This window comes from Delphinus delphis, chromosome 12 (assembly GCF_949987515.2).
Source record: "Delphinus delphis chromosome 12, mDelDel1.2, whole genome shotgun sequence".
NCBI classification, from domain to species: Eukaryota; Metazoa; Chordata; class Mammalia; order Artiodactyla; family Delphinidae; genus Delphinus; species Delphinus delphis.
In genome coordinates, this window is record NC_082694.2 from 60,323,944 (window position 1) to 60,338,210 (window position 14,267).

At 41.6% G+C, this 14,267-nt stretch overlaps 1 long non-coding RNA gene across 2 annotated transcripts in view; it reads left to right on the forward strand.

Moving 5' to 3' along the window:
• The first annotated feature begins 9,485 nt into the window (after nucleotides 1-9,485).
• Nucleotides 9,486-14,267, forward strand: part of LOC132435464 (uncharacterized) — a 46,865-nt gene continuing 42,083 nt past the window's right edge. For both annotated transcript variants that reach the window (XR_009521549.1, XR_011246667.1), the window contains exon 1: nucleotides 9,486-9,700. This is a non-coding gene — a long non-coding RNA (uncharacterized lncRNA). The remainder of the gene's footprint in view (nucleotides 9,701-14,267) is intronic.

Genomic DNA, 14,267 nt, shown 5'->3' on the forward strand with positions numbered 1-14,267 from the left:
CAGAAAGAGGTAGCTTGGATTTAGCTGGAAGTACTAGAGTTGCGTCTCCCACTTGCCACGGATTAGATGTGAGGAACAAAAGAGAGGGCCCAGGGGATAGTTTAAACAACCGTTCACTCCTATTCTGGATCTTCCCAAATCCCAAAACAGGAAAGATCTTAAAAACAAATCCTCTAATCATGGCATTTCCTTTCTTCATGAGAATACAGCACATTCCAAACTTAACTGCAGAGCCCTTTATTAGGATGAAACCACTCATTCTAAAATCTAAACGAAACATTCTTGTCAAATGGATCTGGGAGCTCAAATATTACTTCTGTCTCACAGCTGCTGGAAGGAAACTTCAGGATTGCTCTATATGTACAACTTCCCTTCCTCCTACGTTCACCAGCCAACAGTCCTACCTTAGCGCTATCCCCCACTCATTCATTCCCACTGGCACCTGCTTTCTTCAGGCCCTATCATCACTTGGGTGAATACGGGTCCTGGATGGGTTTCCCTGCTCTCTGTCTCTCTTCACTCCCAATGGTGTTGCCAGATGCACCTTTCAGACCTGCGAACAGCACTGGATCCCTTCTGTGCATAGAGCTCTCAATAGCCTATTGTTCTTTGTAGGGAGCACACAGGGCTGAGGAGACTAAGCCCCAAATCTCCCTCCCTCCACAACACAGGAGCTGCTCTTCATCTCCCTCTTTTGTCTTACGCAGTTTGCATGAAAGATTTCATCAAAAAGGAAGCATGTTCCTTAAACAAACAAACAAACAAACCAAAAAACCCCACAAACCACTGATCACAAGATAAACCCCTAATTCCTTTTCACGGCATTAGAATGTCCTCCAAGGACAGCCCCATCCTTTCCAGGAGCCTCAGCTCCTGCCATTTCTCCCAATAACCTCAGCTCTAAGCCCTCATCAAGGGCATAACCTCTAACATATCAGGGTTCCCACACCCCTTGTTGGAATGACCTTTTAACTTATCTCCCCCACAAAGGACTTGTAAGCAATCTTGAAGACGCTGCTCATTTGTTACTTCCTCATCGAATCTTCCTCAACTTCCCTAGATAATTATTCCCTTCTTCATGCTCCCGCAATATTATGATCCTTTTATCATCATCATCTTCTATGCTGCATTGCTATTTTGTCTTTCTTCCTTGCACTGTGTCCCACTGACCTCAGCACTGAGCACAGCTTTCTTGGCACACAGTGGGCATTCTCCAGTTAATTAATGCTCTCATGCTGTGTAAAACCAAATCTTTTCCCATCAATTTTATTAAGGCCTGTGTATGAGAACTTCTAAATTCAACCTTTAAAAGCAAATAATCAAATGAACAAAAATATCCACTTACAATATGTAGTACATCCCCTACATACGAACCTTCAAGTTGCGAACTTTTAAAGGTGCGAACTAACTTTGCTGGACTTACCAACAAATTGGACTTACGAACGTGTTCTCAGAACAGAATTCATTCGTATGTAGGGGACTTACTGTACTAGAAAAAGAAAAGAACCTTTGAAGAGGGGGAAGAATGTGGGGTGATTGAACAAAACCAAGAATCACAGCTGATTAACTGAGTTCTGAGTTTTGCAAAGATCTGCTGTTTGTGCATATGTGGAAACTCCTAGGAACTTGTAGGCACCAGGGTGAGCTGTTTTTGAAGGATAAGACTAACATTTTTCCCCTCCATTTTACATACAGTTGAGCATCACTAATTCAGATCAAAGGGCAGGATAACTGTTTGAATTAATGAAATTCTGTGTCATAAGATATTTTCAAAGTAATTGCTTTTTTAACACTTTAGACTTAATTTAATAAAAGCACAGGTTCATTTCAAATGTATGTATTCATCACATGCGAAGTATATTGTTAATCACTTAAGAAAAGTTTAGTATTTGTTTGTGTCACCAATTCCACTACAAGCATTATTTTTCAAAGATAGGTCAAAGGGAAACTTCATGATACTTGGTCAGATGATCACAATTCTGAACTAGGTTCAGATAAACGGTTAACATTTCAACATCATGTTGTTTTTCAGCAAATATGCATTAATGCATAGTATTCCCAAGACTGGAATGAAGAACTGGGCTAGGGAGAGGCCATTCTGTACTCACTTCATGTTTCCAAATTATTTTCATGGTGAATTTAGCCAGTTTTCTGTGGCTCACAAAACTCTAGGCTGGCTTGAGTTTCCTGCTTCCTTCTTTGGCAAGACTACACCAAACCTTTTCAAGAGATGTGTTCTTACTTAGAGGAAAGGAAATATCAGATCCAAGCTGTTTTACATGCACCAGATGCCAAGGACCAAACAAAGCAGCTCAGCTTTTCAAAGGCTTGATATCATAACTCTAGCCACTTGAGTAAAGGCTCAGTCCTGGAATGGCCAAGTTAAATAAGGCAGAATTAGGGCTAAACTGATCTCCACGTCTAGTCTTCATAAATCTGCATGAAGAAGTTGTGAACCAAAGAAAATAAATTAAAAGTGTGTAATACTGGTTCATGTCCAATGGATCTGTGTGCTTTGGTGTTACTGTGAGAACTGTCTCTTCTCAGTGCACAATGATTTTGATTGTGGAGGCGAAACCAAGAAAATGCTGGATTCCAGAAGACAGCACTTCAGAAGATCAACCACTTGGAATCCTTGCCTCTAAGTGAGGAGGAGGGAACAGGTCTCATAGATTTCTTGAGAGCCATTGTCACATCCTAGTGGCTTTTAGAAAGGAAACACGGGAGATCTCTTTCTGGATGCTCATCTCAGGCAAAAGGATACAGAACTGTAAAGAATCAGACATGTGTCATGGATCTGACAGATTGGTGGGATTTCTGGCCCTGAGTAGAGGAAAGTTACTAAGGTCTAGAATGTGGGAGGGAGTTGTACTGGAGAAGAGGTTGATTTTCTAGCAACTGCAGCTGGTTGGATCTTTATAGTAAGTGCCTTTTGATTATAGCTGAGGACCTCTCATTGCACAACACCACTGGGCATCACACACACACACACACACACACACACACACACAACACAATGTGAAAAGTGCCCCCTAGAGTAGTGCAGTGCAGAATCCCTGCTCCACAGCCCTGTCTGTAACGTATGACCCTGCCTCGTTGGCTGCAGCTGACCGCACCAGGGATGAATGAATGCTTGGCCATGCTGAGCCAATCAAGGCAATCAGATTCTTTATTTTAGTTTTTATTTGTTTATTTTAATTTTATTTATTTATTTATTTTGGCTGTGCCATGCAACTCGCAGGATCTTAGTTCCCCGACCAGGGACTGAACCTGGGCCCCAGCAATGAAAGCACTGAGTCTTAACCACTGGACCACCAGGGAATTCCTGGATTCTTTCTTTTAGGAATTTGGAATCTGAATTGTATCTGAATTGAGACATTTGCAACAAATCAGTTTCCTTATATGAAGACAAAGTAAACTTTAGCTTCTGGAACTGTGTGTCTATATGTGTTGAATGGTGGTTGGGAAGGGGGGACTCTTCTATCTGAGGCTGCATATTCTGCAGAGAGCAAAGAATGAAAGCAATAACTAGAAGTAGCAGTAAGAGATAGAGAGAGGGGCCTCTGGAGGCTCCTGACAACTTCTCTACTCCTGGCTACAGACCTATCCTGAGGTTCACCTGCATTTCTGTTTTGGGGCTCCATGAGGTACCTACATCCTTAAAACAAAAAGTGATACCAAAATTCACTTAAGTTGATGGTTGTTTCTATAATTTAAGAGTCCCAATAAAGATACTAAATAAAATAGGCACTTATAAAATCGGGCCTTGTTTGTAGAAGAATCTGCCCTCCTTTGTAATCGATGCTAGGCTCAGGGAGAACTATATGTAAACCAAATCGGGCTTCCTATTTGCAAGCCCTTCTTAAGGACCTCTAAGAGCAGCCAGATTAACTGTATAATCTGGCTTTGTGGTTAATATTTCTTTCTATGGTAAAGTCCTTTAAATTCAACCTGTGAGCCACTTGCTGCAGTTTCAGCCTCCTTCTTACTGGTTCTCATCTAAGTGGATTTGGAGAATAAATAACAACCAAACATTCTTGGGATAATAACTTTAAGAGCTAGACATAGAAATAGGCAGGCATTTCAAGCTAACTTGATTCAACCCTCTAATTTGACAAATGAGGAGTCTGAGACCACAGAGGCTTATGTGATTTGCCCAAGGTCACCTGTGGAATTGTGGCAGAGCAGGGACTAGAACCCAGATTACAAGCTTCCTCAAAGCCAGGTTTCATCAGAGAGAAATGCTGAAGGCAAAGGCAGTCATTTTTCTGGTTGTTAATTTTAACTTCCCAGTTATATGGTCTGGATAGTTTCTAACACCAGAACACTCTCAAGAGGTAAAATTCCTTGGCAAATAACTGAATGGTTTCTCCGTTTAATTACTGACTCAAGAATACATAGCTGAGTCATAGGCTTTTAAGATCATCTTGACAATTTTGTACTTGTTAGAAAAAAAAAATCTTCTGAACTTTGAGTTTAGATCTCATGAAAGGAGTATGTCGCCAAGGCATCAGTCAAATTTCGGAAAAGTATGTGCCACATGAAGTTAAAATTGTTCTAAACCAAAAAGAAAGAAAGAAGAGGAAAAGAAAGAAGGAAAAAGCATACATACTTAACTACGTGTTAATGGTGTGCTTGTGAGTCATGACAAAGTCAACTTGCAGTATGAGTTATAGGTGGAACTGGCTCTTATTATCAGTTAATATGATGTAGGTTTCAGATAGAGTACAGAAACACAAGTGTGAGGTCAACTAATCCTGCTAAGTCTATAATGCTTCTCTAACATGGCATTATTCAAAGAAAATGCTAAATCCTGAGTAGTCCAATATACTATTGTTCTTTTAAAGAAATGGATTGAGTATTTTGAACTTTTGAACAATTAAAATCCCCTTCATTTCAAATAAACATGGGTTATTATATTGAAGACCTTTTTAACCAAAGGAAAAGAAAAAAAATATTTAACAATATTTAGAATCCTAGGTGCAGTGTAAAATAGAGAGAAGAGACAGAATTGCTACTGTGATCTGTGTGTGTGTGTGTGTGTGTGTGTGTGTGTGTGTGTGTGTGTCAAGCTGGGCCCTCCATGTGTGGTGCCTCCCATAAGACAGGTGCCTGGGCTAGTCAATCATGGCTCTGATCCACTAGTAAAAAGTGGAATTTCTAGCATGAAGAGAGACAAAAAGGAAAATATTCCAGGTAAGGCCTAGCATGGTGGAAGAGAGAGAGAGAGAGGGAGGAAGAAAGAAAGAAAGAAGCAAAGAAACAAAGAAAGAAGACAGGAGGGAGGGGAAAGAAGGAAGGAAGGAAAGAAGAAAGGTAGGTAGGTAAGGGAGAGTGAGCAACAGACTAAAGTAAAAAACCTTGCCTTTTCCAGCCGTACCAAGAGAGCTAGTGGATCTCTAGCTATCCACTTCCCTCTCTGGTGCCCTTCAGGAAAGTTGCATAAGAAAATTTTAAGTCTCTACAAATTCTACAGTTCTATGATTCTGGAATATATATCCTGAAAACGAAAATGATCAGCTTTAAGAAAAGCCATCTGATAAATAGAAGTTGTTGCCCCAAAATACAGCTGGAATATTGTACATGACACAGTATACCATCTACCAGAATTGTACGTATCACACTCAACGGACTTTAGTCTTTAACCAGACTCCTGGTCAATTTGACCCTTACTTTCAAAATGGATGATAGGAAATGAATACAGGTCAAAATAACCTGAAGCTTTCCCTCAAGTCACTTTTCTCTATAAGAAACTCCTGGCAAAGAAATCCTCAGTGATGTATAGCAGTTGGTGTATAGCGAAAGTGCCCTCAAGAAGACTGCTGGATTTGGGCCTCCCCTCTCTTCAGGATGATGGCCCTGTGCAAGGTCACTGGTGCTTCTACCTGCTCCAGCCAAGAAACACTCACTACTTGTAGCTCAGAGAACAAGCTGAGCTCTTTGGGACCTCCATCCCTTCCATCTGCCCTTCCTTCTACCTCTCACCACTAACTCCCGCCCCCAGCTCTTCCCTTCCCTACGCACACAGTCCACTCATTCTCCAGGTCTCAGCTTAGTCATCCTCATCTCTCAGGAGCCTCCTGGGGACCTTCAAGCCTGGTCTTGGAGCCCCTCATGATTGCCTGCACAAAACCTGGTATATCAGTCAGCTTTTACTGCACACATAAGCAGTCACAAAACCTCAGTGGAATACAAAAAAAAGCACTTATTCTCATTCATCTGCAGGATGGCTGGAACGGCCCTTGCGCCATGTCTCCTTCTGATGTGCAGTGGTTTACCAGGACCTATTTCCCTCATGGTCATGCATAAACTCAAGCCCAACCAAGCAAGCCCACTCCAAGCCAAAACAAGGCACATGGCCAAGCCCAGAGCCAAGGGCCAGGGAAGTCCACTCTACCTGTGAAGCCACGGAAAGGGTGGATAGTTAATACTAATGCTACAGGGAAGTGAGGAATTGGAACCAACCATTCCACCTGCCCCACCAATATTAATAGCACCTACTACAGCATATTATCATTATCTGTGTGAAGTCTCCCTCTAGATTGTTACCTTCTTAAAAGCAGGAATTATGGTTTTTTCATCTTTGTATTGATAATATGGTATATAATAGGCACTTGAAAAACATCTGAGTGAATGAATGAATGGAGATAGGCAATACTATACCAGGCTCTATCTCTGGTCCTTCATAATACCCCTCCCGTGTGTCTACTGAATGTTCTTACTATTGTAACCAAAAGGACAGCAAAATCAGTATGGATGGGATCTGGTTCCTGTTGGGGTGGAGAGTGAGGGAAAGGAACTCCCATCTAAAGTCACTTGACCAACTCTGGCCCATGTCCTTGATTGCCATTGGCAGCCTCCTTGAAAACAGCTCTCATGTGTCTATCCCAGTTGGGTCCTGAGGTCCCACAGGATTGCAGGCTAAAGCGGTGGGGCTCTAGAACACATTTTTAAAAAGTATTTCAGAATCTGATCTGCTGCTTGGCAATTTGATTTAGAGCAAACAGAGGAAATGGAACACATTTCTAAGCAAATACTTCCCTGATTACTTACACATGCAAATTCATGCACTAAATTTAGATGTGCAATTAAACCTCTAGTTATTTTTGAGTCCACACTTACAGGCCAAATCAGATGCCCGAAGGAGGCACATGGTTGGTTTATTTCTGTGTTTTTGCTTGCGTTCTTAACTCCGGGCTCTCACCTGAAAAGAATGTGTTGGCTCACAGGTCTCAGTGACCCAGTTGTGGGCCTAAAGGAACAAGGTGGTTGAAGGACATGCCAAGTTTTGTGATTTTAAAGGATACAGCTGCTCAGAATGCTGCTTCTCTGGACAGAGAAATGACTGGTGATGATCCCCTCTTAGAAAATTGCAAATAAGGACAGAGTAGGCACCATCCTCTGCACGGCTGTCATTCTTGTAAAGAACAATTAGTGATCAGCTAGCCAAAGCCAGTATTGGTTTCCCATGTGGCAATTAGTTTTTTACATACTTTCATGATCCATATGAAAATGTTAATGCTGCACAATTTTGTGCCAAATGACGTGCTCAGATGCCAGTTTTACACATGCAAAGCAGATGAGTGGTTTGGAAAGTTTGTGCTCATCATTACTTTGCAAGAAAATGGCATCACTCCCTCAACTCCTAGTCACAGTGACCAATGGTTCAACTTTCTTTTTGCCTTGCCTACAAAAGTATCATTTACTTAAGTGCTTCCTCACAGAACATCCACGTAACACCACTTTCATTACAGGCAGGAATTCATGACTGGGAGCTTATCCTTGATGGTCAAGCACATGCCCCTCTGTGGGCCCTGATGGACACTTTGCCCTGACTTCCTGCATCAACATGATGGAGAAAGACCTCCTTTGACAGGCACTCAGAGAATGCCCTGTGCTGTCTGCTCTGTTTTCCACTCTCTACCCTACCTTTCCCACTGCTTTCCCTGCTGTAAGCCTCCCACAGACAATGGTTCTGTCCCCTGGTCTCTGCTAAGTAGGAGAAGAGGTCTGCTGTTTTTAAGAGAGTGTGGAGCCCACGATGCATGTATGGGTAATTGTTTAAATACCACTCAGTGAGAATGTACCGCATGCCAGGTGCTGTGCTTACAAACATCAGTGTATTTGCTCCTCAGAAACAATTCTAATAACCCTACAAGATGGACATTATTATCTCCATTTCACAGAAGAACTGAAGCAAATTTTCCAGGTCCCAGTAAATAGAAGAGCTGGGATTCAAACCAAGCCTCTCTAAATTCAAATCCCAGGCTCTTACCTATTATTACAGGCCTCCTCTACTATCCCACGGATACCTAGAGAAGACTTGTAAGGCCCCAGTCCAGTTCTGAATCAAAATAATACTTGTTAATAATGCCTTCCTTATAAGACATTTAGTTTCTTCATTGTGAATATCACTGCATCTGAAAAAGCAATATACTCAGTTTGGCTGGGATATTTTCTTTTTCTTTAACATCTTTATTGGAGTATAATTGCTTTACAACGGTGTGTTAGTTTCTGCTTTATGACAAAGTGAACCAGCTATACATATACATATATCCCCATATACATCTCCTCCCCCTTGCGTCTCCCTCCCACTCTCCCTATTCCACTCCTCTAGGTGGACACAAGGCACAAAGGTCAGGCAACTGATCTCCCTGTGCTATGCGGCTGCTTCCCACTAGCTATCTATTTTACATTTGGTAGTGTATATATGTCAATGCTACTCTCTCACTTCGTCCCAGCTTACCCTTCCCCCTCCCCGTGTCCTCAAGTCCATTCTCTACGTCTGCATCTTTATTCCTGTCCTGCTGGCTGGGATATGTTCTGAATGTACATTTTTCATTGAATATCCAAAACCAAGATTGCAGATCCCTGCTTGCTTCCACTTTCCCCAAAGGTAAAAATTGTATAACCATGTTGAAATCTTATGTTCTCTTATCTACTGCATTTTAACAGGCAGAGCAAGTAGTGTGAGAGCCTCAGATTATCTCACGTGGTATGGAGCATGCAGCTCAAAAACATCAAGTGGTGTCTTAAATAAGCCTTTGGAGAGTTATTCCTAGTGAGTTGAGAATGAAGCAGAAGAACACAGAATCTGTGACTTTTCAAAATATGTCTTATTTCAGACACAAAGGTTCTGTGCTTGGTTTGCAACTGATATCTCTTTGGGTCTTTTATGGCATCATTATCTAACATAAGTACTCCTTGGGGTTCCCGAGGTGATGGAACTGTGGGTGGGAGAGGCTGGCCGCATCCCATGGATGTGCAGGAGGACTTAGCAAGACACACATGATGGTGACTGCTCCTCCAAAAGCCTTCAGAGTTGCTAAGAGCCTGTACCCCATGCCTGTCAGGTAAAGAGTATACCACGAACGTAATTCCATCGCCCTGGGGGAGGGGAGATGAGAAGTGGAGAGTCAGGGGCTAAAGTCCAATCAAAATGGAAAAGAAGTGTCTGTGGCTAAGAGAAGCATCCAGATGACTTGGCAAGGATCCCCTTACTGCCTTTTGTCAGAGCTCTGCTTTCCTTTTTTTTTTTTTCTTTTCTCTGCTTTCCTTTTGTCTCCCAAATTCGGGAGTTAGAAACAGGCTGTGACCATTCTCAGAACCCCTGGGAATGACTAACTCCAAAGACCTTTCACAGTTCTCACGTTAACAACACCTCTTCTTGTTGAAGAGAAGTGGCTGAAACACTTCTTGGGTGAGTAGCTGCATGGCTTTGGTGTCTTTGCTGTCTGCAATAAATGGGAAGGCTGTACCCCTCCCACATAAAGGTGTGAGCAGCACAAACCTGATGCACAGTGCTCTGCTGCTGAAGAAAATGGAAAGAATTAAATTCCTTTATAGATTGGACTGTAGTCCAAGTTGGCCATTGCACTGCTTCTGGGGTTTAAAAAAATCTTTTTTCCCTTTATCCTTGTTCCTTTAAGCTTATTCCTTTAAGCTTTTTTCTCTTTATCCTTGTTCTTTTAAGCTCAAATGCTCTGTGCTTCTAAATTTTATGTGTCCAAAAGTCGGTGACTACAATGTAAATGAGGTTAACTCGAGACCCTCCAGGACAGTGAAATCCGGTGATACATCTGTTCCACAGCTCGGACCCAAAATATACCATACCTATTACTAATCACAAGATTATAAAAGAATTCTCCCATATTTTCTTCCACTATACTTATATTTTTTGGTGTTTAGTGCTTAAATTGCATTGGAATTTATTTTTGTATATGGAATGATGTAGGAATTTGAGTTTTCTTCCAAAGTGCTAGAATAATTTTCCCAGTGCTCTTTATTTCATATATTCTCCCCTTTCTCCGCTGATTAAAATGCCTGATTGACTTTATGTATTAAATTCACATATATAGAAGGCATTTTTATTCCTCTCTCTTTGTTCTTTTCTATATCTGGAGGAAGAATTTTAATTAACACAACTACATATAATAGTATATTTAATATTTGGTCATGCAAGTTCACATTTTAATTTTTCCATACATTTTCTTGGATATTTTAAAAACATTTTTCCTTTATATGAACTTTACAATCAGTATGTCAAGTTTATTCAGATTATTTTACTATATAGATTAATTTGGAGAGAATTATTACATACAAAATATTGAGTCCTTTAGCACATTTACTATTAGGCTAATCTTAGTGTTTTGCTGTTACCATGATAAGATGCTCTTTGTCTACTACATTTTCTAAGTGGCTATTGTTGACAAATAAAGATGCTAGTGGGTTTTTATATATAAAAAAAAAGTATACCATACAAGGCTTCTTGGGCTCTGGGTTCTCTCACTTTGTCCTTCCAGAAAAACTGCTCTGGGACACTGTCTGCTTCTCATCAACAATATTTCCATCGCCGAGTATTACAAGCTGATAAAAAGAAGTGCTCAGGCTTGCCTTTTTCCCTGGCACCCACTGGAATTTTGTTGGCACCAAGGTGCTGATGGTGAACCTATCTCCAGGGAGTCCAAGGGGAAGATTGTCATGATCGCCATCACACTTATTTTTTCATCATATGCCTTTCTAATTAATTTCCAGCTTTTTCAGGAATTTCCATAAAAAGAACAGGATTGGGAAGAAAAGCCTTCTGTGGAATATTATTTCTCATTTATTTTCATTCTGAAAAATAAAATGCTGCACATCCTTCAAGGCATAGTGTTAAATTCCACCTCCATTATGAACTCTTCAGCAATATTAAAGTCAGAAGTTACCTCTTTTTCCCCAGGGCTTCCCCGGCCTTTTGAGGGTACCTCACTCACAGAACTCATCACACTGGGTCTGATCTTTTAGTTCTTAAATTACAAATCTGCCTCTAGACTATACATTCCTGGTTGGCAATAAGTCCTGTTCAACTCTATGTATTGTGCATCCAGCATGATGTCTTACAAGTAATAGGTTTTCAAGATGTTTGCTGAAATGATTAAATCTATGAAAATGTCTTGGAAATATCAAATTCCAGAGATATTAAAGTGCACTATTTCAGTGGTTCTGAAACTTTATCATGCATCAGAATCACTTGGAGGGCTTGTTAAACCCAGATCGCATGGGTCCCACCCCCAGAAGTCGGTGGTAAAGCTGGGTAATTTGCATTCCCAGCAAGTTTCCAGGTGATGCTGATTTTGGTCCAGAGACCACTGATGATTTTGGTCCAGAGACCACTCTTTAGAGAGTGCTAAACTGTTTTTTTTCACGTTTCAATATCTCTGATATCAGGCTATGTCTTAAATTTGTTGACATGTCAGTTTAACTTACAAATTTTTTATTTCATAGTAGTATATAAAATAATGGTTTTCCAATTGACAGTATCTTACATTAAATGAAATCTAATTAAGCCTCCTGTTATAGATTTGACTCTACATTATAAAGCATAGCAATGAAATGTTTAAAAAATGTAGCTCAATACTAGTTCTAGAGAACACATACGTAAGATTGCAGTGCTTAATCTTTAAAATGGCAACAGAATAAATCATCTTTAGGGCCTCATATGAGATCCATAGAATAACAAATTAGCTCAGTCTGGCCAGGAACATTGAGAAAAGAAAGGCAGGCATTTTCACATTAATTTCTGGTGACTGCTAAGGCCGCTCTCCTTCTCTAAAGTAAAAGTTCCATGAGGTCAGAGTTTATATCTGGTTTTGCTCATAACTGTAGTCCTAGCTCTAGAAAACTTCCTGACGCAGCATTCAGTAAATATTTGTTGAATGAAAATTTTTACTTAAAAACATCAGCGTTTCAGCGTTCCTTTCCTGCTATAAAAGAGATGAATTATGAGACATAGCATGATTTGTCAGTAGAATACTCACTAACCGATGCCAGTACTGACATTCTCTCTTCTAAGCAAACAAAAACAACAAAACAAATCAAGAGCTTAACAACTAAGGACCACACCTAAATTGTAAACATTCCGGTTAAACAAGTATCCCAAGGTCACATACCCAGACATGTTGTCCCAGCTGCCCTACTTGCAGGGGTGGGCCAGGTTTGCCATCTTCAGGAAATGCTGTTTGCTGGGAAGTAGTGGGAGCAGAGGGGAAAGAATTCCTTCCATGGGAGGTTTCGCCAAGAAGGCTCAGGGGATTTCCCTGGTGGTGCAGTGGTTAAGAATCTACCTGCCAATGCAGAGGACACGGGTTCGATCCCTGGTCCGGGAAGATCCCACAGGCCACAGAGCAGCTAAGCCTGTGCTCTAGAGCCCACGAGCCACAACTACTGAGCCCACATGTCACACAACTGAAGCCCGTGCACCTAGAGCCTGTTTTCAGCAACAAGAGAAGCCCCTGCAATGAGAAGCCCACGCACTGCAATGAAGAGTAGCCCCCGCTCGCCGCAACTAGAGAAAGCCCACGCACAGCCACGAAGACCCAATGCAGCCAAAAATAAATAAATAAATAAATAAATAAATAAGAAGTCTCAAGCCCAGTCTGATCATTATTCCCATAATCTTGCTGGACTCAGGCCTAAAGGAATTTTGACATTTAAGGTATGAGTCAATAAATATCATCATTTAATCCCTTTCCTGAGTTCAGAACCAACTAAGAAATAGATACAGGAGTCAGATAGGAAATAACACAGCAGCATCCCCAGTGACAATGCTGTTTGGAGGATGCAATTTAGGCACAGAACATGAGCTTGGTAAATGAGCCACTTCCCCTGAATTAAGCAGACCTCCTGCTATGTTGTAACTACTGGGTCACAGCCAGCCCTGGACAACTGCCACCTCCATACCAGGGCTACAGCCTGCCCTACCCTGCTTAGTCTATGGCCCAGAAAGCAAACAGCAGACTTCCTGCAGGAAGGCAGCTCTAAAACAAGAGAACATAGAAGCAGCAGTGTCACATATGCCTGATTCTGCTGTGCCCTAAATGGGAGGAGGGACCAGATCGTTTCTCTAACAGAGACTCTCCAGTGTGGAAACACAAGGTGTGGGCAAGAAGTGTTCTTTCCTAATGGACACTATCTCTTCATACACCCCAGGTGACTTAGAATTATGCAACTGGCTGGTACTGCCCAAATAACATTACCTGATTTCTGCAAAGCATTGGGAAAACTTTAATTTTTTAATTATTCCAATGAATATTTCTTGAATGTAAAAGCTAATGAGAAAAAGAGGAAACCAAACAGACCAGGAAAGAAAATATCAGTCATTCCTGGGGGAAACAATTCTCTCTGTGACTTGCAGCCTGTGACACTGAGATCAGCCCTCACTCAGGCCATCTTCCCTACAATTACCTTGTTACAAGGGATCGCCAGCCCAGAGGAGATCACAGTGCAGGGATTGTCAGTCCAAAAGAGAATTGGTTTTTCCAGGTTTTGGTATTTGTCACTGAGGGAAGACTTTCGTTGTTGGTTTGAAAGACATGATCAAAGGTAAGATAGGGCTCCCCTCCGGCTCTCCTGCCACTGCTTTGTCAGCCCTGCAGCTTGGTGTCTGTGTGTGGCCTGTGAGCCCCTCTTGCTCAGCAATGGGCTCTTCAGGCTTTGGGGAGCTCTGCCCAGGGCTTCGAGATAACACACGCCTCTGTAGAGGACCCTGTGGCAACTGTGGATCTGGAGTGAGTTGTGATCTTCTTTTTTGGAGGCAGCACTATTATTAAAGTATCTACCATAGGGGCCGTTGCACTGTTTTACAACAGGAAATGAGGGAATGTTTGGGTAGGAGGGGTGCAAAAGTCTAATGAGCACCACAGCCTGACAGAGGAAAGCGTTATTAAAGCAGCTTCTTGTAAGGGCTCTACTTTTCATGTGTTTTTCCATCTCCGGGCAAGACACTG